Source organism: Scophthalmus maximus, chromosome 6 (genome assembly GCF_022379125.1).
Source record: "Scophthalmus maximus strain ysfricsl-2021 chromosome 6, ASM2237912v1, whole genome shotgun sequence".
NCBI lineage: Eukaryota > Metazoa > Chordata > Actinopteri > Pleuronectiformes > Scophthalmidae > Scophthalmus > Scophthalmus maximus.
In genome coordinates this window covers 9,975,836-10,001,896 of record NC_061520.1, presented here as the reverse complement: position 1 = coordinate 10,001,896, position 26,061 = coordinate 9,975,836, and the positions used below count along the sequence as shown (strand labels likewise).

General features: G+C 40.0%; 2 long non-coding RNA genes across 2 annotated transcripts; both read right to left on the bottom strand.

Moving 5' to 3' along the window:
* Positions 1–1,297: 1,297 nt before the first annotated feature.
* On the bottom strand, positions 1,298–15,390 carry LOC124850066. Its single transcript, XR_007030864.1, has 3 exons — positions 15,336–15,390; positions 4,895–5,014; positions 1,298–4,761 (listed from the first exon to the last, which is right to left on the bottom strand). It is a non-coding gene; the product is annotated as an uncharacterized LOC124850066 (long non-coding RNA).
* A 5,720-nt stretch (positions 15,391–21,110) lies between these two features.
* Positions 21,111–25,242, bottom strand: LOC118309533. Its single transcript, XR_004793504.2, has 3 exons — positions 25,206–25,242; positions 22,989–23,105; positions 21,111–22,416 (listed from the first exon to the last, which is right to left on the bottom strand). It is a non-coding gene; the product is annotated as an uncharacterized LOC118309533 (long non-coding RNA).
* Between the last annotated feature and the right edge of the window lie 819 nt (positions 25,243–26,061).

Below are 26,061 nucleotides of genomic sequence, written 5' to 3'. Positions count from 1 at the left end.
TCTGTCATCCGGTGTGTTTCTACTTAAGTAATAATTAATAACTACAAAATGCAATTTCTGAGGACATCATAGTGGGATTGTGGGGCTTGTGCACAAGATAAACTGGCATTAAAATGTGTTTCTTATAACCAGATCGTATCTAGATGTGATTTCAACCAGATTAAATTCACACCTGTCCATGCTGAGATCCGATTAAAATCTAATCTGTTCTGCCCGTATTACATTTTCACATCCCCCCAAAAAACAACAAACAATAAAAAGGAGAGAAGAAGATGGCTGCCATCCGTGATGTGGTCTTACTCTTTACACTTGTATTCGGCTACTTAACAGTGCGTCCCGCCCACCACCTCCGAGACGGTTCGGCCCGATTGGATCACAATCCGTCCTCAATGCGTCTTTACACCTGTACTTTCATGTGGTCGTGCTCCATCTGATTGCAATTCATTCGCCCATCATGCATTTTAACGGCGGGTGTAAATGGGGTGCAGGACCGCAGAAGCTGTGTAATGACTAAATGTCCATCAACTGTGTGTGGCCAGCTCCAGGGGGGGTTGCCATGGTGATAATGTATGTAGGCCTGAAAACGCTGGAGCGCTGTGAGACAGAACTAGTGATGACAGAGAGCACCACTGAGGTACACAAACAAGATACCTCAACTCAAAAATATACTTCTACACTGCTAAATGTCTTTACAGAGAGCAGAGATGTAAACATGTCACATGTCTAGATAATTTTGAGAAATTACTGAGATATGGCATTTTTAAATGTGCCCACGTTTGACCTTTTGCTCAAGAGTGGGAGAGGTGATTTAACACTATGAAGCAGCTCCTCTCGTCGCTCGAGAGCTGAAAATTCAAATTTTATTGTCACACTGTGCTACAATTTTTCAAATAAATGTACAAATTGGATATTATACAAAATGTCTGGATTGTGTGTCAGAAGTGAAAGATGTCAGGGCTACCAGAGCTGATGTGCAAACATTTTGATGAAGGCACTGTATTTGATTGTACAAAAAACTTAGTCATGATTCATAAGCCCACAACTACATCATGGTTAAAAAGTCATGAATAATGTACATATTTAAATTTCAGGGCTGATTATTATTACACTTATTTATGAGATCAATATTTAATTTCATTGTACAGTTTGAAATTAATCGCCTTGTATATATGTATAAGAGAATTACATGATTAAAGTTAATGAAAGTTAATTATTAAGTTAGGAACTTCTTTGTCAGGGTGAAAAAGATAATGGCGTAAAACAATGCAATACCAGGAATGACAGTGAAAACAAAAAAGAAAAGTAAGCATTAGTTTATAAATGAGAACAAATATAAAATATGACATGCTGTACACATTTCTTGTGGCACTTGCTTGTTATGCCCTGAAGGTAGAAGCTAAAAGTATACGTGCAAAGGATGAGAAAGAGCCCTTTTTAATCTGGGAAGCTTTCACAAAACCACCAAACTGGCAAAGGATAAACAAAAACACATCAGACGATAAATATGAGTCAACACAAAACTCAGTCATTCTACTGCGAGTCATCTTTTTCCACATGATTTAATTCCATGTGCTTATTTGAAATGAAAAAATAAATGGATAACACTGAATATGAATATATAATATATATATAATATATATATCTCAAAGAAAATACAGTTAAATGTCAAAATATTGATTTCTATTAGTTTTGTCTGAGAACACCAGAGGAATTGTTGACCTGCCGTTGTAAATCAAAACAAAAATACTATTCCTTTTGTCCAGGGGGTTAGTGGATTGTATTATAGGAATATCAATACACTTTTGGCCTGTGGTTATGCTATAATTTATGATGAAGGACAGTTTTATTGCTTGTACAACTGTATTAATGTTTCACATCAATCTGTTGTTTCCTAGAGAATTATAAATCATAGTTGGGACAAGCTCGCTGGACTGAGAGAGGCCTCGGTGGACGGAGCCATAACCAGGATGTTGGACACTATGGTATTGTATTAGTATTATAATAGTAATAGTCATCTGTCACATACTTGAACAAGGGTGGAGTTTTATGGGATACTCGTTTATCATATCAACCTACATTTCTATGGACGTCTTTTTGTAGTTTTCATCTCTACAAAACTGTTCTTATAGGTTGTTACCCGTAGTCAGTGTAATCGAGGCAGATAGAATGTGATCCGAAAGTCAGGACTGATATTTAGACTTAATGGCTTTGAGAGAATCTGCATCCTCGTCACATGGCCGCTGATGCCGCCGCCACAGAGCGGGAGGAAGGAAGAGCGAGAAGAAAGAGTGGAGGTTGTGATATTGCTTTTGCCATTTTGTTTCCTTTGCAGTTTGGAGGGTTACAGTGACGTTTAATTGTAATTTGAGATAGTCATCAGAAATATTGAATTATGTCATTACTGGGTCAAATGTGAAAAGGTTTATGGGTTTAATGGGGAAAAAATGAGTGGGCAACATTTTCAGAAGCAACCGAGTGGAGAAAAGTAAATTAGTTCAATTCACGCAACATTTTAAATGCAAATCCCCGCTGTGATAAACGTTATATTCACAGATTTGTTGCTAGGCAACAGAGCAGTAAGCTGTTTGCTTGGTTGGTCTTTTGACCAAATCCAGCTGGACCTCTGTGGGGGAAAGGGTCAAGGTCAAGGTCACTTAAGAAAGGTCAGGCACAACCTGGTGGCTGGGATTTAGGGAATATCCCTTTGATCAATAATTAATATAAAGAAAATGTGTTCAGGCAAGCTGTAGTTGCGGGTAGAGGGTCACTGAGTTGGAGAAGGGCCTTGGACTTAAATAAAGCATTAACTGCCTGCCTCTTTGGAAGATGAGCGGCACATCGATGGGCTGAAGTTCTCTGAGGCGAAGGATGCAGCCGTGAGCATCCGGACTGAGCGGAAAAAAAGGCGGAGATCCGAGTGAACTGAGGGCCAAGAATTCACCAACACCCTCCTCTGAAGAGCTGATGCAAAGGCTCGACTTCTGGGGCAGAGGAGCCAGATAGATAGAGGGAGAGGGCTGAAAACAGAGAAGCAGAGGAGGCGGAGGCGGCTGCCTCCGAGTCTCAGAGCCGGTGCGCTCCTCCAGCCGCAGCAGCTGCTGAAACAGGCCTCGTTAAGTTTTATAGAATGCCGATAATGAATCCTCAGATGAGGTTTCCAGAGGTTAATTTGAATTTGGTTTGCTCCATCAAATGCTTTATGTTGTTTTGCAGCTTAAAGCCTGTAGACGTTCATGGTCTCACGATTTCCAAAATCAGTGGCAGCGTACAGTATACGATCGGCAGTCTGCCGGTCATTAAAAGCAAGATGCTAATTAGAAGAGAAAGTTTTTAATTTGATTTTATAACATTATTTCTTTAAGAACTATTTTAAAATATCCAAAAACTAATGCCACAGTATATTGTACAACTGTTAGTGTAAACGAGATAAACAATATGGAATTCAGCAGTGTGATATACTCTATCTCAGACCCACCTTTTTCTGTTTTCATATTTGACCGCAGAAAATGTGCAGTAAAGAGAAATGGGACTTTTTATTGTCTTGCATTTTGTAACCTTTTTCTTCATCCAAGTCTTTGCGTTATATATATATATATTTCAAGGACAGACTTTTAATTGTTCCCAAGATGAGGCTTTTTCATATACAGTTGGAATATGTTGCTCGTGATAATCTAATCCTGTTTAACTCAGATTGTTTATATACTGGACCTCCAGAGTTCTGCGTGTTAGCATCTCTGGCAGGTGCCAAACTGTGACCACCCCTCCCACTCTGTTTGTTGCAATCAGTGTTTCTAACCCATGTCTCTCTCTCTGATGTGTGTCCTTTTAATTTACATTTTCACATGGAGCAAGAAATCACTTGAATCAAAGCATCCACCAAAATGGCATCTGGACATTTTTACATTAAGATGTTTGACATTCTGGTGCAAAACAACAAAGTAAGTTTTTCATGTGAACAGGTTTGAGATAACACATAATGAATTAAATGAGTCTGCTTGCTTATGAATCCCTGGATGCATGTGATTATGTAAAGGGTGAATTCTTACTGGATATTTAACTCTTTTAAAAATGGCGTCTCAGGAAGCACATTTATGAAAAAATATGAAAAAAACCCAAAGATAACCTTCTTGTCTTCATGTAAGTCCTGTGCAGTGTAGTTCTCGTCTTGTTATCCTTGCAGGACCACGGGTTTGCTGCTCACATGTCTGGTGTAGGTTAGTTCGGCATAATTGGCCGTGTAATGAACCAATCACACACCTTCTACACACCACTAACTCCTCTGGGGTGAACTCAGGGGGGTGAATTGAGCTTTTCCTGTAGCATTGCTCCATTAGACGCTTTAAAAGGTGACGTGTATACCAAGGTGACAGTGAGTTTGAACATTTTTCTGTGATATTTTGCAATGCAAATGTTGCTGCTCCCTTGATATCATTAGCTGAATACATTTCCCATGTCCCCTGGTGGATCACATCACAAACTGATCCACCGTGTGTTGGAGTGTTTGTTTGCTTGTGCTTCCACTTTCAGCCTACTACTCCTGCTTGTGCATGAGCTTACCTGTACTGGTTCACTTACCAGGGCGTCCTGAAATATTTATCATTTAACAGAGAGGCAACAGTGTGTCAGACATGCAGCTTCATCAATGCTGCACCGGTCTTCTCCTCTTCTTACACACATTCTGTTCACTTCCTCTGTACCTCACTCTTATGATTTCACTCTGTCATGATGAAACCAGGAGTTTTCATCTTTCATAGGCTGCATCTGTGGGAACAAGAAGAATAAGAAAGAGCGATGTGGTGGGGAAAAGAAAAATATGCAGCTCAGTTGTTTGGTTCACTACAAATTTCTCGATAAGGACGGTTAGAAAAGAAAAACAATAACAAAAACCATTTACCATCAGTCGAGGAGCTGTGGCCAGGTTGGACATGTCTGTAGGACACTGAGGAATTTCTCCTCAAGATATTACATCATAAACATTTGGAGAAGAGTCTTGTTGAATCTTTTGCTGTATAGTCTGAAAATGTGAAATCAGACAGTTTTGGGTTAATGAAGTGCAAAGAACAGAAAAGGAACAAATACTCACCTTGAGAATTACGAAAATCAAATAAAACATGCGGACATTTCTTGTTGCTTTAAAGAATGTGTGTGTGTGTGTGTGTGTGTGCGTGTGTGTGTGTGTGTGGGGAGAGCAGGTGTCAGCAATCTCTCCATGCTCCCCTACTTATCCCCTATTCACCCAGGCTGTTTCTATGGTGATGAATGAATGGATTGCCACATGGATGATTGGTGCCAATCCACCAGTCATTGCCCTCATAATGGACACCCACTCAAGGAAATAATAGAAAATTAAGACTGAGCAAAGCCTCCTACATCACTGACGGATTTATAACTTCTTGGTCTCAAGTAACGTTGGGTTTTTAAGTTAAATTCATTTGTAGAATTTGTCACATATTCTTCAATCGGTGTGAAGAATTTCAGTTCTTAGAAATAATTCACAGAGAAAAATATTGTTTTCTTATAGACCACCGGAAGGGGGGAAGAGGGAAACTAAAAGATTTCCTTAAGTTTTTTTGAGTAACCGTGACAAAACTTTATGCTGCCTATACTAGCTACATGCTAAGTATACTTAAATGATGATAGCATCCTGTCACCTTCTTTTCAATTATCAAAAATTGATGTGCCACCAATTGAAGTGTAATCCAGTTTTTAAAACCAAATGAGGCATTCACATTCACTGACATCAGCTACTTCTAAAATTAGATCTCTTAATTATTGATTGTACAGAATTCATATCTAGAAACACAAATACATCGCTATGAATTAAGCAAGTTGTACCCTTGATTATGTATTAATGAACAGAAAGAAAACAAGTCCTTATGGTGCAAATGAATGTAATGTAATGCATAACTTTCAGCACTACAGTGAAGTGGACAGCTCCACCTCAGGCTAACCAGGGTTTCCTATTAGACCTGGAAAAACAGTAAGAGCCAGTGTATGTCATGTAACAGTAACCAAGGATACTGTAAACCAAGTCTGCCTTAATATTTACAATAAACAAAACGTCACCAAGCCAGCGTGTGTTGCCGAGTTATGGATGCACTACCTGCGATGTGGGTTAAATGATTAGTGAGACAGTGCAACACCATTGTGATGCACACACACAGACAGGGGGACAGAACATACAGATGAGTTGTGTAAAAAGGTGATGAATAATTGTAAGATAAACTGCACAAATTGTAAAAGTGATGGTTGGCAAATGTTTAGTATGTTGACTAAAGACAATGGCGTTGGGTAGTTGAGATTGAGTGTAACTGAACTGATAAAGAGTATGAATGTCCATGCTGGGATTCAATACATGCTTCAGTTATTGTTTGGATTACCTAATCCCCTTCCGTACTACGGAGCCAGAAACAGCACAGATTAAAATACTAGAAGCGCCCATAACCACAGCATTGATAACTTAACTGAAATGTCTGTGATTTGCTGGCAAAATATGCCAAACACTAGACACACTTCATATAATTATCATTAAAATAGTATTAGTAAGTGCACGTATTGTAAAAGTTAAGTAAGTTAACCGTTCGATCAGCAGCAACAAAGCAGGCGCTGTGGACAGCTGTGAACCACAACACACACACAAACTGTTGTTGGTGTTCTTCTTCTGTCGATCAAAGCAGAGCTTTTTTTTCTCTACAAAGCCAGGAGCCTGCTTCCTCTAACACACACGGATTACAACTAACATGTAGCTGTCAGAAAGTGGTACACTTTAACCCCACTCTGCAGACAAACACTTTCATAAATCAGCAAAGCACTCAAAGAGAGTCATGCACAAAGTTGTTCATCAGTGCTGAAGAAAATGTAACGTGAAGGACACTGCATGCACAGCCAGCAGCAGAATTCTGTGTTCTGTGTTGGCTAAAGCCATCGGGTGTTTTTTAATGTGTTGCGTGCAAATAATTGTGGAAAGGGGAAGGTGAGTATAAATCTAGTATTTTCCATTTAGTCTGACTGTTTCTAATTGCTTGTTCTGGTGAGGTTTCTGCTCCATATGTAAATCAGTGCATTTTATATTTTTTACCCCTGCCAAGGAGGTTATTTTTTCAAAGATAGGTCTCAGGCACAGGAACAGGTGATACATTTTGGGATCCAAATCTGGATCCCGGAATTGTTGAAACAGCATATAGGTGGAGGATTGCTGAGTGCTTTTAATATTAAAGTTTCATTGTGGAGGACCACAAATGCTGATTACGTATCCACCAGTCTTCAATGAACTATTGAAAGGGCCCCTGGATTACTCTGACATCATATTCTGATCTTGTTGGAAAACAACTGCCATGTAGCACTGCAGTGTTAGCTTTGGTATGTCTGTTTGAATACATTTTTTCTAATGAAAAGAAAGATTATTCTTTGGATAGACATACATTAAAGGACAGATGCACAGATTTCCACCTTTGCATTTAGGACAGGGAATTGTAGTGGTCAACACAGCTTTGCATGATGAAATCACTGTCCTTGTCTCTGTCAGCATGTGTGAAAATTGTGTTGAGTGTTTAGACACTAGACAGATGCATGACTGATGACTATGCTAGCATATCTATGAAGGCAGAAACACACAATCCCCACCATCCATCAACAGATCAATCGACCCCAAACTCTGAACAAGTGATGAAGAGACAAAGACACTTAAAACTTTGTGGTGGTGCAACAAAATGATATTGCTCCTCTTTTGTCGTAAAGGCTCTGCCTTTGCACTTTGCAATGAGGAACACAGTGCAGCCTGGTACGTTATGTCTGACTTAATTATTTGCACCGTCATTACAGTATTACTGTTATGAAGATCAAGCATTTGCAAAAACATGTTATAAAATTATCATTAGTGTTCATTACATGAATGAATATGTCCTCGGATCATATTAGTAGTCGTGAGGAGATATTGACTTAATGGCCCAACCAAAAGGTGGCACAAATCAAATTATATGTTAGTTTTAAAACACCAATTTATTCATAATGACAATGCTAACTGCTGAGTATCTTATTATGAGAAAGGCTAAATAATTCCCTGACCTGTGTTAATTCCTGCCTGCAATCCAAATTTATTTTGGGATAGTAATAAAGGGAAGTGAAGCTAAAATACATACATACAAACATCCATATCAGCTCTAAATAGAAGTAAAAAAAAAAAAAAAAAATAGGGTAAGACACAACAACAAAGGTTGGGAAACTCATTATCGTTGTTGTTTAAAAGAGAACAATTGACCATTGACTCTATATTTATATGTACATATTTGTACATAGCACTTTCGTTTTTCAAGTCAGTAGTAGTATTTTTTTAAATAATGCAATTGGCATTTATATTTTTTGCAGTGTTTTTTGTGAACAAAGTGGTAAAATAGCTCAATCTTTCTTTGTCCTAACAAAGAAACAGTGAGAAGAAATAATGGTTGAAAAGAGATCAAACACTCTCACACTTGGAGTTTAGGTAGGTTATAATCTTATCAGTGATTTAACGACTGAGTCCATGATCAAGGATGGTTGTGTATTACAGCTTAATGGCAAAGACAGATCACAGAAAGATAAATGATAATCAGTGTGACAAATTGTTACTTTGAACATCGTCTTTCTGCCCTATGCAGTGATTCATTCTTCAGGATATGGATGTATTCTAGTCACAAGACATTCTAGCAGAATATGTATGAGGAAACTGAATTTGCATAATAACTGGGGGAACAGAATCAACCATGTTAAGGAATAAGTAATGAAATTGGATCTATTTCTCTCTCGATTATAAGAAGTAACACTTTTTGATTATATGGTGATGTTGTTGTATGATTATTTTTATTTTATCCCACTGATTCTTGTACAGTTTTCTTAGGTTTTAGCATGCATTTTTCATCTGGTTCCAGCCAAGTGCAAGATCTGTGTCATTCCCAGAGAAATCTGTTCCCTTCTGTTTCAGTTTCTTTTGGTTATCTTGACAAAAAGACAGGCGTTTCGTAATCTCAGAGCCTCTAAAGAGACATTTAGTATGAGGAGCAGATGTGCTATGACATGGCTCTCAGGATTGTTTGTCTGTCTGGCTAACTTGTGATGTACACTGACAATGACAAGTGAAAAGGTTCCAGCGGGTGTTTTGTGGCTGAGCCACCAGCTGAAGCAGAACACACACAGGGGCTGAGCTAACCTTGCCTGAAGTATCTACAGGCGTATGAAGGGGTGCAGCCAGATAGTGTAATATATTGTGACATATAACAACACTGAGCCCTTTCATTTAATTCAAAACTAATCGAGTAACTTTTCAAATAGATTGCAAAAGTGCTAGACATGATCACAGACTCACTGGAAGAGATACTTGCAGATGTTAATATGTTACTCAGTTTCATCACTACCACCCTCATGGAAACCAATAAGCCACTACAACAGTAATCCTGGAGATACTTGGGTATAGGATCACATGCACTTTAGAGTGTCCCCTTTGGAGAAAAAGCCAAGAAAGCCACTGGCCACAAGGTTGAAAAGATTAGATTGGAGGTAGCCTACGACTCAATGCCCCACACATGGATAATAGAGTGCTATACAAGGCAGACAGTGCACTGATAACCTTCAACAAGAACTCAATGTAGTTGTGGAAAATAACACTGTAAGTGTTCAAGGCCATCACACGAGCCACTGTCGAGTGTGGCTGCTGAAATTCTTCAGCCAGATCATCCAAAAGAGTGGGTATGGATACAGATTCAGAAGTGGAGTGACTATCAGCCACCTGCTATTCATGGATGACATCAAGCTGTTCGCCAGGATTGAACAAGACGTCCTCTCACTGATGCACCACATCAGGATCTACAGTAAGGACATCGGGGGATGTCGTTTGGACTGGTTGCATGGTGGGAAAGAGATGGGGTGGAATAACCAGTAGGCCGGATAACAAACATACAGGACAACTACAAGTACATGGGTATCCTACAGGTCAGTGGGAGCAACAATTAGGATGCTGGGAGATAAGCCCCAATCAAATACCTCCAGAGGGTAAAAACACATCAGGAAGATGGCCCCCATGGGATGAACTGATAAGAGAGTGCCTCAGGCTGCAGAAGACAGAGGATGATGAGGAGGATGCGAAAATATTGTGGAAGACCAAGTCCCTCCAAGGGATGTATCATTGACAGATAGAGGAAGTGGCTGACATCAAGAAATCCTATCATTGGTTAGGAAAGGGCCTGCATGATGGATAGCACTGAGGCTCTGATCGTGGCAGCACAAGAACAGGCCCTAAGCAGCAGATCCCAAAAGTATAAATATGTGAATTTGTAGGAGGATATCTTGATACAAAAATAAATGTATCTCCTATGTTGAAGCTAGCTACTCATATTCACTTCCTTTGGTCCACAGCAATGGTTGGTCAAGGAGAGAAAAAGCATAGTGATATGGAGAGATGAAAAGAGAGGGTTGCAAAAGAAAAATTAAGGAGAGTCAGAAAAAATTGCCAAAAGGCAATTCAGTGGCTCTGAAAGCAGCATATGCAAAAAGGAACTTGGGAGGAAAATAATGTGCAGTTGGTCTGTGAAGAGAGAATAGAAAAAAAAATGAAGAACAACATAAACTGGACATAAGAGACAACGTGAGACAAAATTGATTCATAGCGAGTTACAGGAACAAAGATAGTGGAAGGAAACAGAGTACAGGAGGATGGGTTGTAGGGGGAACAGGCATCTGACAATTAATAGGCACTGCTGCGGGCTTAACCATTGCATGTCTACATCACTGAGAGGTTACCATGAACAGTGACAGTTGCCTACTAGGCTTTGACTGGCATGCTTTACTCATAGCACAGGGAGGAGGAGGAGGAGAGCAGATTGTAATGATTAATCATAATGATAAATTAAGAAAAAAACGACGAAAGGAGAGAGAGAGAGGAGGGTAAGATGAAGACCTCAAATGAACACAGTTGATGCGTGATGCTGACTCATTAGTCCTGGAGTTACAGCTCTCGTCACACTGCCATTTAGAAAGGGTAAGAAGAGGACAGTGGCCCCAGCTAATAACCACACTGGACAACTGTATATACTGACAAAAAAAAAGTTTCACACATGAGGATTGACATTTAGAATCATGTTTCTTTAGAGCCGATGAGTAATGCTGACAGCAAGCTCTTAGCTTTATTCCACTATCGTGTCATTAAAAATTAAAAGTTATTGTCAGGACATTGTTTCTTGTGCACTATTTAGATAGTGTATAGTACAAAACAGTTTACATTACAATGTGTAATATTTTTGAGGCCAAAATCAGACATCAGTCATTTGTGATATTGTTCTTTGCTGCATCTCATCACGTACACATTTCATTTCATCCAATTGTTATTTTTACATTGCATCAACCAAGCACGATGAAGATAAATGGTTTCACAATAGACTGATATAAAAAGCCTACATACTGTACAGTATATAATATATATATATATATATATATATATTTATTTTTTTTAAGTTTACATATAAGCAGCATGACACATGTTGCCTGGAAATTCTTCTGTGCAGTTCCCCTAAATATCCATTTTTGAAACTTAATTAGTTCACAAAAAAACATCATATGCAACGTTACATGTTCCATTTTATTCTACATAATCAAATTACAGTGCAGTCTGGTCAAAATAATGCTGCTTACAGCTATAGTGTAGTATAATAACTATTTTTTGTTTTCATTTGTTGATCAGTAGCCTCTAGTGAAGCATCCATGACGCTGTAAAAGCTCACAATCAATTCATATGTTCCCCAAGTTTACAGTGGATTTCTCAATTTCTCAGTGCTAATATCCATGAATATCAATGATAGTTTCTTGTGCTGGAATTTTAGATTGGGAATATTTCTCTCTCTGTCTTTTACAATTAATGGGAAAATCAATTTGCCTCACTAAGTCATGTGATGTATACTGTGATTGTAAACGAATACTGAATGATTGACATCCACACTTTGGAATGATTTCTCTTTTGAAACAAAGGTTACTGTAGTGCATGGCTGCTTTGTGAAAACAATGGGTTCAAAAACATGAATATTAACAATTTATTTAAATTTACTTTGGATAAAATATCACTTGACTTGAAGATGACTTCAGTTGAACAATTCAGTTCCCTTGCGGGCATTCTGTGTAGATTTAAAAAATAAGTGACAAAGACACATTTGGATTAGCTACATTTAGATATATGCAACTGTGTTTTTGGAAGGTTCCTGGTTTGTCAGTGTCCTTGAGCAAAACACTGCTGCTGCTTTTTCACCACTGTGTGAATGTTTGTATGAATATGTGTGAGAGTGAGACATACATTGTCCTGTAATTGGCCGATAGATTAGAAAAGCACCATATAAATGCAGGCCATTTCCCCATTTCCCTATGGAGACAGGACACAGTAGAGGGTTCAGCAGAATTTGCATCTTTTCATCCTTGTGCACCACTTCATCTCTGCAGATGCGCAATAATAAGGAATAGCCTCAAGGAGAGCGATTACTGCAATAGCTGTCTCTACGACAGACTGACTCTGACGCAGTTTGTGACGTCATTGTAGCATATTACTGTAAATATAAATGAAATATTTTCCAAGATAAGATACATGGCATGTTATCAGAATGCTTTTTCCGTTATTGTTTAATCTCCTGCAAGCCTTTACTTTATTTCACAGCTCCATCTTGCTAAAATATAGTACATGCCCGCAACATCACAAAATCGCCCAAATCAAATCATATATGAATTTACTGATGCTGAATCGATTCATAGATTACTAAAATATATTTTTTTAAATGTATAATTTGTTTTACTAGTTTGTGAATACATCAAACACCCAGAGTTTAACATGTTTCAAAATCATTGCAAATAATTTTAAAACTTGGACTAGTGGGCCAATTTGGCACACACTGCAATGAAAATAGTTCTATGATTTTGAATCATGAATTGATCAAGAATGAAATGATGATGCCAATAATCAAACTGAAATTGAGATATGAAATTACCAAGAGCTGAAAATTGGAACAAATATAACATATATATATAATAAAATAACCTAGAAGTCTGAAACATTCACATTTCAATTGTCTGATGTCAAAATTACAGGGAAAACAGCAGATGTGACACACCTTCACTTTCAACAAAAATAACCTTATTTTTGTTTTTGATAGTGTCCATAACTTTATATATAACTAGAGACATGAAAGACTCTGCAGTGAATATACATCCCACTTCAATTAACCTCACGAGATGAGAGTTCACGAGGAGTCAGTGTACTAGACAATGAACTATCACTTACAGCCAATCTAAACTGAGTGAATCCATACCTATAATAACGAGGCACACATGGATGAACATGCAATCCATTGCGTCAGATAGCAGCGCAGGAGGAACAGAAGAAGTGACTAGCTGATGCATGGGGTGTGCAGCAAAATTAAGCAGAACGAATAAATTGTCCACAATCTGATGTGTGCTGAGGAAATCTGAAAGGATGTGATGCTCGCACTGCATCCACGGGGTCTAAAATAGCTTTTCACCATATTGCACTCACAGGAGAGGAGAGGCACTTCATACACACAAGAACAAAACAGATAAGACCGCTTCGGGCATCGAATTAGGGGCGAATTAGCCTCCTCTCTTCCCCCCCCGTGTTATTTCCGTGCAGCCACTCATGGCATATAAAACCAAATAATCCACTCGTTATCACAAAGCACATCATTATACATTAATAGTCTATCCATGTTGACACACCATTAGGCATAGGGAATTTGGGTAATGTGCTATAGCATTGCTTGTAGATCCATAGACTTCCTCCTCCATCTCAGGGGATGTATGCAAGAGCCAGTGAGAAAATGAGGAATGAAGAGGTAAACTATACATGAAATGCCTTATTTTGAATTTTTTGTAAAGCATGTTTCTGAGGCAAAATGACTAATAACCTTCATTATTCTGATTTGATGACGATAGGTGAGTCGTTATGTGACAGGGCTCCATTAATGGGGCAAAACTGCACCATGTGATTCATCATGTGACTAGAAGACAAGCGAGGAAACTGAAGAAGGGGAACATCACAAATGGACACAGAGAGTTGAGAAGAGGAGGGTTAGAACTGGGGGGTGGAAGAGAGACCAAGTATCAAAGTAAGAAAGATAAATGGTTTAAAAATGAACCTCTAGAGGAAGTAATATTCCTGAAGTGAAGCTGCCATCCAGCTCTGCTCCCTCTGACCAGGCAGATAAGGTTCACTGCACTGAGACTGGCGGCGCCTTTGCCCTGATCCTTTTCTTTTATGCATCAGAAAAGTTAAACTATTTCCTGGGAAGGTGTAAAATAATTCAATGTTAAAAACTTGAATCTGTACCTTCAAAGTGGCTTTTGATAATATTTCACCTGGACATGACTTTCCTTTGACAAATCCAGAATCTTTTGTTTAAACAGTCAGTCAGCAAAATGAGCTTTGCTCTTTTAATCTACAATCTCCGTCTCTGGTAAAAAAAATTATTTCATGAATATTTCATACATTTTGCCAGCCATGTTAAAAAATCAGCTCTCACCTTTCTAAAATATAGCACAGTGTGCATGTCCTTTAGAGTGTTCCACATGCCAATGCGGGGATGTACAGTAAATGCTCTACTTCAGCCGTACTGTATGTGGAATAATTTCATATCTGCTGAACACAACTGTGGGAGGCACTCCATCTGCAGGCTATCGGTTCTCTCTCTCACACACAAACACACTCATACCACCTTGCCTCCGTTTTTCAGATAATAGTTGAATTATGCACAGACACTGTGGGTGGGACAGAAAGCTCCAGTCTCCAACCGGTGAAGTCTTTTCAAGTGTTTCATGTCAACCTCCACCTAAAAGTCCTATTACTCGTACAATGATTTTTTCCCCTTTTATTTGACGTAGTTAATGTGTGAGTTCAAAGACAGGTGTTGGAACGTATTTCCAAAAATGGCTCACACTCAAGCTCATCCTTTTGTGGAGTGCTAAAAGTATTTTAGATTATATAAAAGGGAAATGTTGCACATAGTGTCCCTCCATTGGGTCTGTTGAATAGCACTGCTCGACATATTACAACATGTCAGACAGTGCAGTTCTAATCAGATTGCCAAATACTGCAGGGATCTGGTCTCATGATGATAATTCAAATTAATCAGACTTTATTCAGAGAGAAGATGTATAAATAGAGGTAAAAAGAGATAAAAATAGGACAGCAGACAGCAAGAGAGAGGGACAGCGAGATAAACAGAGGGGAAGAAAGAGCAAATCCGTGAGAGTGAGAATAGAAGAGAAACTGTGGGTGTAAAAGGTGGCTGTGCAGGTCGCCATGAAAAGGGTTCACTCACATTGCGATGCATGCGAGTCCTCACTACAGCTGCAAGCCATCAGTTTGGGTGCTTCTGCGTTTCAGGAAGATTAAAGGGACAATTTATATCATCAAACTTATCAAAGAAAAAGAAAAACTTGATTTTTGCAACCTGCATTTTCTTCAATATACTTTGTTTCTGATTGCTTTTTAGCATAGATTTCTGCAAAGCAGAAACACTCTTCACTATAAAGTATCTTACTTTTTTACAACAATAATTTATCAAGTGGTTATCACAACCAAAAAACCCACACACACTCTAAGGACAACGCATTCCCAAACCTCATGACAGATGCCACCCCAAGGAACCACTTCATTTATTTTTTCCCCGCTGCTGGCGTCACATGGTGACCTTTCTAAGCGATAGGTGTTTTTGCGCTGGGACCGGGTGGCGGGAACAGTGACTCGCAGGGAGGTGTCTGTGCCTGCAGCCAAACGCATTGACATGCATGTTTTCAAGTCCCTGGACTCCTGAGGGCGTGCATGTGAATGTGTGCGCGCGTGTTCTTTGTGCCACACATTATTGACCAGGTTGGGTCGGTGTCTGTGATTACGGAGCGTTCCAGTGCTCCTCTGGCCGACCACTGTTTCTCCAGAGAGTCTAAAAGGTGGATGTAGATTTAGTTTGTAATGTCCTCTCGGCATGGACGGAGGTAAAAGTGAATGGGGGTAAGCTCGCAAAATGTGACGCACTGGATGACACGTATATATCTACAAGAGAGAACCACTAAACACTGAGCATTGTTTCATGTGAGGGTGACAGAGGAAAAGATTCTAATCGCGACACTTGCCACTGATATCTCCCTCAGTTCAGAGAACTCCCTTTTTTTAAAGCTTTGTACCTTCCCTCCATGTGATGTTCTCTGGCTGTGGCGTGGATTTCATACACTGCCTCACATTACAACCCTTCTGGAGCTGAAGATAAGAATATTCAAGAGGTATATTTTTACAGTTCAGCAGGAAAGGTTGCAGCAGAAGCCACGCAGACGCTTCGAAAGGTCAAATTAAACTGTTAACCTCAATTATCCTGTGATTTACAACAGGGGCAAGAGGTCACAGCCATGATGAGGAGTTTCATTTTAGAATGGCCAGAGGTGTTTTTGGACAGATAGCATCTCTCTCTCTCTCTCTCTCTCTCTCTCTCCTTTGCACACACACTTCTCCTCCCTCTCTCTACTCATCATCACCTCCTGATCTAACGGGGCTGATTGGCTTAGCGACGTAACAAGCAAATCCTCCAGCTGATGTTGGTGTTGTGTACAAAGGGCCCAGAGCTCTGATGCTTCTCAGCAACAACAACAAATGACAAAGCTAAACTTGTCTTCTTGTTGCCATACAAGGTGGCCTTGGTCACGCCAGGTCATCTGATTGAAGCATAATTCAAATGGCAAAACCAAACATGGTTATAACCTGAAATGCACTCGTGGCGAGGAGGTTTGCCTTGTAGGTTATGTGTTAAATATGTTGTATTTCCTTCTTCTTCTTTTTTCATGAAACAATTTGTGTTATGAATGAATAAATAATACAACTGCATTTGCTGTTGGTGTGTGCACTATTGATAAGTGAATACCTGATTTTCACTTCTAGCTGTCAAGATGGGTTTGTTGCAAAGATGTGGATGGACATGCTAAAAGTTGCTAATTTGCTCTGGGCAGAATAAAAGAATTCAAGGACACATCTGGTAGAACATATTTAAAGTTGATTGGATAATGTCTTGTTATACTAAAAATGTATGGCTTCAATTCATGAATATATGGAGATAAAAATAAATGGACAAAGGAATTGGTTACTCTGCTCAGGGATCTGACCGTGGTTGTGTTTTCTTGTTATACACCAGGGGATCAGCTTTAGCGGTTTCACAAAACAGTGGTTTGCTTCCAGCTAAGGCATACGTGGTATGAAAGGATAATAAAAAATATATATATATATATATTGATTTGAGTTTAACGACTGCGCAAAGATACTGTACAACCAGTGTTGCTGGAAAACCTTATTAACACTTGGTACTAAGGATTTGAAGTCCAATGCAGTTACACATCCTTTATGCTCCTCTGGGGGTTGGATAATGGAACATGAGCGGCACAATAAAAAGAACATTAGAGCAGTAAAGGATGGTGAGAGGGGAACTTGTCACACGTATGAAGTTATTGATAAATGGTAGGGTTGTAAAATTCTGGTTCAAAACTACACAAAAAACCTAGGAAACAACAAAATACTCAACAGGAGATCTTGATGTAAACAGCGTTTAGTGAAAAGGGAGCATGTTAACTGTAATTCTGATCTACACAGTCGCAGTGGGTGAAAAAAGTGATGGACCTAGTTTTAGTGGTCACAAACACCACGTCCACAGACACGAGGCAGTGGAACAATCGCTTGTCAAACAGGACATAATTATATAATTTAAGATACAGACAAGGTTGACCACCAACTTCTCTGTTGGGTTTGATGCTCTCCTGCCGTCAGCGGTCGCCTCAGACCTGGTGTCAGTGGCACACACGTACGGTAAATGCAGTTCAAGCAGTGGGAGGTGTGATAATGGTGGTCACGCCTAAGAAGGTGTTGACTGTTTCGATGATCAATGACAGAAAAGTGTGTAAGGTGGAAAGTCGGACGGTAAATTTCAACAGTAAGAGAAAGAGAGAAAAGCCGTTGGCGCAATAAAATCAACTCCGATGAACAGCTAATATTATTGAATTCTTAATAGTGTCGCTCTAGTGGGGGAAAAAAGCTCTTGACTAAACTCACTTGAAAAACAGAACAGTCTTAGAGGAGCAACACACAAAATGTGTGCACCTAGTGGTTCCAGGTGGTATTATAGTTTCGTCATAGATATCAGGAGAACGCTTTTCTCTTCCTCGTTTTGGTTACACAATGGAGGAATCGCAGTTCCTTTGTGCCGTAAATCGAGTCGGCATTTTCCCTCCGAAACTGTGTCCGCGCACCGGAGAGAATAACAGGCTGAAAGCAAGACTTATGGGGAAACCAATGTAAGAGTGGATGGTGTCAATTTTTCTGTCGCCATTACACAGTGCCATCAGTTTTGATAATGTCAAGTTAAAGCCAAAAGTTGTGTATTTCTGCTTTAAATATACACAGTCAATGGTACTTTCCAGTATTTGGAGCTGATCACAAATAAAAGTTTAGAAGTAAATCTAAAACATACAAGGATACCACATGAACCTATGATGACTAACAGATTAGTTTTAATATTACTGTCCATAATGGGTATACATATTACATGTACACTATTAATCAAGGCATACAAGATCAAATTGAGCCTCTACTTACACCACAGTGTTCCACCTAATCAGTTACCCATTCAACCAGCCAGCATTACTTGACAGTGAAATTAGAAACATTGTCACTGGCTGGTCCCTGAATGGTGACTTGACCTACTAACACCCAGTGTGTGTGTGTGCATGGAGGGTGGTGGGGGTTCATAGTGGATATTCATGTGCCAATTGGTTTACGAATGTTTAAATATTTGTGTTTGTGTGAGGGGAATAAAATTGAGTAGCTGTGTACATAAAATCCTTGTTTGAGTTTGTTTGTTCCTCTATTGCTGTTTGCGTGTGGGTGTATGTGTCTTACAAATGACACCTGCACTGCAGAGGAAGAGTTTTCCAAGGTCAGGGATAAATAGACAGAAATTACACAGCTGCCACAACCCATTACTGCAGAACCGTGCAGCACAGGGCCAACCCAACGGATGTAGACCACACACTGAGTCGACCAAGCAAACGCACATGAATTGGGGCAGATACACTTGCTGCATGCGTGTGCACATGTACGCTGTACAATACAAATGGAGCTCAAATGGACATGATAGCATGTAGTATAAAGCGAAGTAATTCATAATCACACCCTGGAACAAACAATCATGGTCACTTTAATACATTTCATGCCTGTGACAATCTTTTGTGATTTATTTTATTTATTTATTTCCGTTCTCTTCATTTCTGCCTGATTCGATCTAAAAAATAAGAAATGAAAGAGCAAAAAAAAATCCCCCCTACTCACATTTATCACAAACGGTCAAGCAAAAGAAATCTGACTTAGTGTTTTATGGACTATGGAAACTTTTTAATTGCATAGAATATATAAAAAGGTTCCTAAATGGCCTGCCTTAATTCCCTCCCTCCTGTAATCACGCAGTCAGTCGCCCATTTCACCACTATTCATCAGTGAGCATCGCAACGAAGCAAAAAACTGTGGAGTGAATAGATACTGTAAGTAAGAAGGCCTCATGAGTGTTTTTGCCCCATTTGTTTACAACATGGGGTAGAATTTTTTTTTAAATTTTAAACACAAAATGAAAATTTCTGTTATTGGATTGCTCCTTTGGTTGATAATATACGTTTTCCAATTGCATCAAAGATCCTGGTAATGATAATGATAGATGCTGGTACTGCCGAGTATCCCAGTCTACACCTCATTTACTGCCCAATGAAGAGGAGAGGGAGGGCGATGGAGGGAGAGAAAGATGCCTGGAGTGTCCTCAGGCATCTTCTCCTCTGACCCATGAACTGAGAACTCAAAGAAGGTGCCGAGTCGGGTCCCAGTTGACACCCTTACCCCTGTAACACACTTTACCTCACACACACACACACACACACACAATGCTAATGTGTGCTGCACATTATACAAAGAAAACGTTGACATGTGGGTCAAGGTTCACCATGCAGTGTAATAGCTTTTCATTGACTCTATAATGTCAGCGGAAATGAATGTGTCAATTACAGAGCAAGTAAAGGACGGGACAGGTAAATGACAGAATGTGTAATCATCTAAATGTATTTCATTACATTTGTGTCAGAGAACTTTAACGATTCCACAGCAGAGACTGCACATTCAAAATTGAACAAAGGAAGTATTTAAATTCAAATACTAATGTCTAAAGATTCTCTCCTGTGAACTATAGATTTCCAACAAAACCATCAAGGCCAAAGTGACTCACCGAGGCCTCGCCAACGTGACCAGATATCTAGCAGGTTAAATATCTAGACACGTCAGGGTGCCATCTCCTGTAAGCTGTGATGTGACGGGCAGTGAGTGTGTCAACCTGGAAACCACAACAACACTCTTCAATCATATTTTCTGCCTTTTCTGTGCTCTTATCTGTCTCGTTGTGCGTTTTCACTGCAATAGATGACGATTGCACCTCGAGCTGACTACGTAACCACATGTTAACACGTCAAGTTATTTCTCTGCCTCCGCACAACACAGAGCATAGGCTCAAACTACTTCCTGTTTCTTTCAACAAAAATTTTTTATGCGTTAAATTATTTAACGCATTAAATATTTGAAAATTAACGCAAAGATTAACACGTTAATTTTATAAACATCAGAGGTTCAACTATGTGCTTTGAAAGGGAGGGTGAGGTCGCCTGCAACCTCGCCACTAGCTGCTATCCACACTGATATTTTCTTTATCTATTTCAATATTTCCTGTAATATGCTGGTTTTCTAGAGTTTGACCTGCTTGTCGAGACTGGTACTGGTATATGTTATATTTTTCAGGGCTATTTTATTTGGCAGATGTACAGAAACTGTGACTTCTCTTTCAAGTCAGATTTTCCAGAATTATTCAGGGTCTGATTTTAATTCTCTCGTGGCCCACTTTCCTGTTCGGCTGTGTATATAGCCCCCCCACCCCACACACACACACACTTACAGTATCAACCAAACATAACATGTAAAATGAATAATTGATTGTTTGCAACTAATAGCTATTTACAGTGTATTTCTTATGCTTTCTAAATAATTAACTTATTCTTCACAAAATATATATTTCATATATATTAATTTGATATTCTTCTCTAAAAACAACAGGAGTCGAATGCTGCTGGTATCTTTCCTCAGCTGCTGTTGGGAGCAGTGTGTACTGATTTCATACCAAGGACAATGAACATTATTACCCTTTCTGACCTCAGAGTTTTCTGTCCAGCTTCTCCACTTTCTCTCTCTCACCAGGTGCAGGAAACCATTTTCTCTGCTTTGCCTCCTTTTATTACTCAAAAGATTATTCTCAATCCAGCCCCTTCCTTCTCCATTTCCTTTCCCCCCCATCCTGCTCTTGCCTCTGATTTTTTGCCTTTTCAATTCACCCATCCATTTCCCAACACTGGCCATCCAATCTCCGGGTGTCTCTCATTCTGTTTTGACAAGGCTCTGTGCCTGCATACCAAGCACAGACACTCAATACATGCGTGTGCGGAGCATGGCATATGTAATGTGCTCTTCGGGGGAGAGAAGGTTGTCAGCATCAAGCATGCACGGCTGAAATATACGTAATATTAAATGATGTCATGTCAGGTGCCCTGAGCATGCAAACCATTAGTTTAGATACACACTTGCTCCCTGTGCACACAAATATTGTCGTGACCAGAATGTATGTACATGTATGTTTACACACCCACCCATAAAAACATATTTATTCTGCATGTGTGTGCAAACACACATGTAAAAGCACACACGCATTATTTTTTTTAGATTTTTTTTCACCTGGTCAGTCATGGTAGTTTGGGATTTGCTGCCCCCTGCTGAAATTAAAAGAACAACCCTGGTTTCATGTTGCAGCAGCAGCACTGGATGAAAAGGGGAAAAAATGATTATACTTAATGAATAACGTGACCTCTGGCTGATTTCAGGCTCTGAGCCGTTTGATAAAAGCACTGTATGGTAAGTTTTATGCTCCTGCTTTCATACTGCACATATCAGGGTATTTTTTAAATTACATTGTCTAACCTTTTTGAATCAGCCGTAACAAAACAATGTCTCACAATAATCTAACTCAATCACTGACCTCCTTACTGGTATTTACTACTGCACAGCTGTGCCTTTAAACTTATCTTCAATCCCTCCATTTTGTGAGGTAACAAAGAGTAGCAGGGTTTTATTCATCTGTATTCTACACATTACCACATTTCTCCTTTATGTCAGATTGCTCTATGCTCTTTGAGTTTGCACTTTATCATTACAGTTTTCCTCCAACTTCCCTGTCTGCATTTGGCATTTCCTTCCTTCCTTCCTTGGCTGCCCCCGTGTCCAGCCTCTGGGTGCTTATCAACAATGCAAGACATAATTTGCATCAGATTAAAGCCAAGAACAAAACACAAATTTTCACAAAGTCATCGCGCTAGCAAAAATGGTAAATTACGGAGCGCCGGAGAGGACGTGGAGAAAGAAAAACAAGATGTACTTTTGCGAGATATTGCAAAACCGTGAATAGTTCAGATGTCTCTCACTTATGTTACAACCGTGTCTTCTGCCAAGCACTGATTTAATTTGCTGTTTTAATTTCGCCGTTGTGTCTGTGGAGATTCTCATTCATCCCTGTCATAGTTTTCCGAGAGGCTGTCAAATCAGGAGTAACAGGACTTGGTTGTAATTTCTTGAAGACGGTTCACCTCATCCATGAAGCTTATTCGGTTCTTGGATAAGTGAAGCTTCTTTGAGAAATTACAACCAAGTCCGGTTGTTTGGTTTCCGTGCCGTGCTGAGCTGACCCGGAAGCACATTGAAAGTTTTGCGAGATCTCGCTAAAGTACTTCTTTCTTGTCCATGCCCTCTCCACAGAGCCGTAGTTAATGGCTACACTCATATCTTAACCAAAATTTTGCCTCTCACTCACCCATTATCACTCGTCATGAATATGGGGTTCTGTGTCTCGCCCAGGGACACTTTTGTGTCGGGAGGAGCTGAGGACTGAATTCACAACCCTGCTTTGGTGGACGACTTGAGGTTGAACCTGCATTGAGCAAGAAGTTTATTTTTTGGTCAGGATTGGTGCAAACAGAATATAATGACACAATTTCGGAGTAAATTAAACTAAACCTAGGCCTGCTATAATGACAGCTTGAATTGCTGTGGGACTATGAATAAATGGTTGTCTTTGAAGTTAAGATGAACACAGAATAACATCAAAATTACAAGAAGGCGATGGAAGTAAGAAACCTACAGTGTAATGAATGGGTATCTGGTTTACTATTCACCGTGTCATCTGTGCAAGTGAAGTGATTTTCTCGCACATTTTTCCATTTTTGCTCTTTATCAAAAGATCAGGATAAGAATCTAGGTTGCTGTGATCTTTAGGCGAGGCTGACTTTTGGCCATGATGCGGTGTGTTTCTATCTTGGCTCTGTCCCGAAGCGCTGCCCCAGAACACAGTGCGTGAGTCAACTAATCTGCAATGCCTTCTCCATAACCACAGGGAAGAGTGCAGCTTCTCTCTTCTTCCCTCCGTCTGACTGCTCCTCTATATCTGCTGCCGTGCTCGTTTGCTCGTCTGTCTTACGGCATCTGTATCAGTCTGTGTCGCCATCATTTCTGTAAATCTGCATTCGCGTTTGGCTGCCTGTTAGCACTGTGAGATTGCGTAACTGCCTCTGTATCGTATATTGAGTTATGTCTGCTTGCGTTGTCTCATTTTTTCTCTGCCTGTCACCTGGCGTGGTTACTAATCCCGCTCTCACTTGCAAGTGTCTGCATGATTGTTTCTCTTCATGTGAATTTCACTGAGATTTCACCGTGTGGTCTGGTTGTTTGGTTCTGTTTGTCTCTTTGTTCAAACTGCAGTGATAAATGTATTCGATATTCATTTTTGGAAATGCTGCTTTTAGTGCCAAGGCATCAGCAAATGATTACTCTTCTATTCAGCTCTTTACTTCCATTTGCATTGTTTCCCTTTGAGCCACTCTCAGCTAGCCTGGGACCCAGATGAATTCTGGGAGCTCATTTCACTCGCTCTGCCCGACTCGGTCGCGATCCCATCCATTGGGAAGTGATTTCCCACCAGCAGAAAACGTGCCAGTCCAATCACAACCGATTATCTCACAATGGGTGGGGTTTATACCGTGGTACGGAGAGAAGCTCCTTTTGTGACCAACCAAGGCTGCCGCTGATGAACGATCATTTGACTCAAAGTACTCGATATTTTCCAATTTTCCCACAAAAAAGGGCAACACTTGTTCACAGACATTGTGGGATCATCATCACAGGCGATCTGCTCCCTCGTCTGTTGACATTTTTGGCATCGCTCAACAGACGTCACATGATTCCTTGCTCTCACCGGTTGGAGGTCTATATTTCGTAAACCAATACATAAAGCGTGGCGGTGGGTTTAAGAAGAGAGAAGACCAATAGCCTCGCGTCTTCCTCACGCCAGAGCGCCTTTATTTCTGAGCTACAACACTCAAGTCACATCTTTTCTCCAACTCACACGACGACTGTCGAAAGAATACAGAACTGTTTCACAGACAAATGGAATCAGATAAATGAACGAATGAAAATAACATATGAATTCAAAAATAATTTCACCTAACTACACAACCAAAATTACCTCAAAATGCATATGCAAAAATAAAATTACCCAAAACACACTCACTTCACTCCTACAGTCTCTTATATAATCACATTCAGTCCTATAACATTTTGAACTACACATGCGCGCGCGCGCGCGCACACACTGCACACGCGCGCGCACGCTTGACACACACTTGCACTTAACCGCAGCACAACCGCCACATTTTTTTGCCAGTGACAAGCACGTGATAATCATTTCATGATATCATGTCCCTCACACACTACTCACTGGTGGCTGGCTAATACCACCAACAATGTTTTAGAACACGTTTCCTCCCGTGTGCTTGAATCAGGTGCGCACACCTACAAAACGAACTGCGAGTCCGGAGTTCGTGAAAAGAGGCAGTTAGCTACAAACAGGAAGCTAAACACATTTACTACACATCTCAAACTTCTCGAAATGATGCTCAAACATTGCGAAGCCCTCGCTACAACACTCTCGTTACACCGTGAAGCGAGTTTGCGACAGACAACAGTGTTTCAGTACCTGTGGACTCACAGCGGCCTCGCGCCAGAGGTCCTTGATTTCTTGAACTGCGCATGCGCAGAGCTTGTCGCCGCGGTCTCGATGACATCCACAGCAGCGTCAGAGCGCCACCTATCGGTCTGGAAGTGTACTATCTTGACGTAAACACTGAAAACAATGTTAGGAGTAGTCAAAATATTAACAACAAATAGTTTACACTGAAAATTCAGATATAGCACCTCACAGACATGGTTTGATTGAGTAAATTTGAAGAAAAATTTACATTTAATGTGGACAATGTATTTTTCCTTTCCAGAACTGGAATAAAACATGTCGCTCATAAAATGCCTCGGGGAATTCTATTCATAATCTATACAGCGTGTGTCTCTCAGCCAACCACACTGTTTGAGATAAAGGTTTTAGATTAGTCTTATCTCTTAAAGAAAAATCTAAAAAAATGTCCTTTAGCAGCAATTGCGAGAGACTGACTTTCCCCCACTGACAGCCTAATTTTACTCTTTGAATGGGTTTGCTTGTCTACAGAGTCCAGAAACTTTTTCAGCCCATTAAGTGTCCTCGGAAGTTTTCATACAGCAGTAACGCGACGCACCAACAAAAGAAGATTAACTTCACATCATCCAGGGATCAAGTCAAGACAGTGCCAGTTGGATGTATGCGCATGACTGCACATACACACGTAAAAATGTACACTGGCTACTCAAAACACACAAACACGCACACACACACACACTCAGAGGCCAACAAACATATTTGTGATGCAGCAAATCTCTGTAAGGGTCTATGGGGAAAATAGGGCAGAAGCTGCGTCATTGAGGTACAATGTCAGATTTACGCCCAGATGGAGGTTGTAAGACAC